Genomic DNA, 1135 nt, shown 5'->3' on the forward strand with positions numbered 1-1135 from the left:
TTGACGTACTCCTTTCCTGATTTGGAACTGGTCTGTTGTTCCATGTCCAGTTGTAACTGTTGCTTCCTGACCTGCATACAGATTTCTCAGGAGACAGGTCAGGTGGTCTGGTATTCTCCTCTTTTTAAGAATTTTCTACAGTTTGTTGTGATCCACATAGTAAAAGGCTTTAGCATAGTCAATAAAGCAGATGTTTTTCTGGAACTCTCTTGCTTTTTCCATGATTCAGCGGATGTTGGCAATTTGATCTCTGGTTCCTCTGCCTTTTCTAAAATCAGCTTGAACATCTGGAAGTTCATGGTTCACGTATTATTGAAGCCTGGCTTGGAGAATTTTGAGCATTACTAGTGTGTGAGATGAGTGCAACTGTGTGGTAGTTTGAACATTCTTTGGCATTGCTTTTCTTAGGGGATTGGAATGAAAACTGACCTTTTCCAGTCCTGTGGCCACTGCTGAGTTTTCCAAATTTGCTGGCATATTGAGTGCAGCACTTTCACAGCATCATCTTTTAGGATTTGAAAGAGCTCAACTGGAATTCCATCACTTCCACTAGCTTTGTTCGTAGTGATGCTTCATAAGGCCCACTTGACTTCGCATTCCAGGATGTCTGGCTCCAGGTGAGTGGTCACACCATCGTGATTATCTGGGTCGTGAAGATCTTTTTTGTATAGTTCTTCTGTATATCCCTTGGTATCTTTAATTTTCTTAACGAGATGTCTAGTTTTTCCCGTTCTATTGTTTTCCTCTATTTCTTTGCATTGATCACTGAGGAAGGCTTTCTTACTTAGACTCTCACTTTTCTCATTTACAAAACAGAAATAATAATACCTGTCCAATCTCCCTCATTGAATTGTTGTAGAAATGAAATTCAGTTCAGTTCAGTTGCTCAGTCGTGTCCAACTCTGCAACCCCATGAACTGCAGCACGCCAGGCCTACCTATCCATCATCAACTCCAAGAGTTCACTCAAACTCACGTCCATCGAGTCGGTGATGCCATCCAGCCATCTCATCTCTGTCGTCCCCTCTCCTCCTGCCCTCAATCCCTCCCAGCATCAGAGTCTTTTCCAATGAGTCAACTCTTCGCATGAGGTAGCCAAAGTACTGGAGTTTCAGCTTTAGCATCGTTCCTTCCAA

This window comes from Bison bison, unplaced genomic scaffold (assembly GCF_000754665.1).
Source record: "Bison bison bison isolate TAMUID 2011002044 unplaced genomic scaffold, Bison_UMD1.0 scf7180017864172, whole genome shotgun sequence".
Lineage (NCBI taxonomy): Eukaryota > Metazoa > Chordata > Mammalia > Artiodactyla > Bovidae > Bison > Bison bison.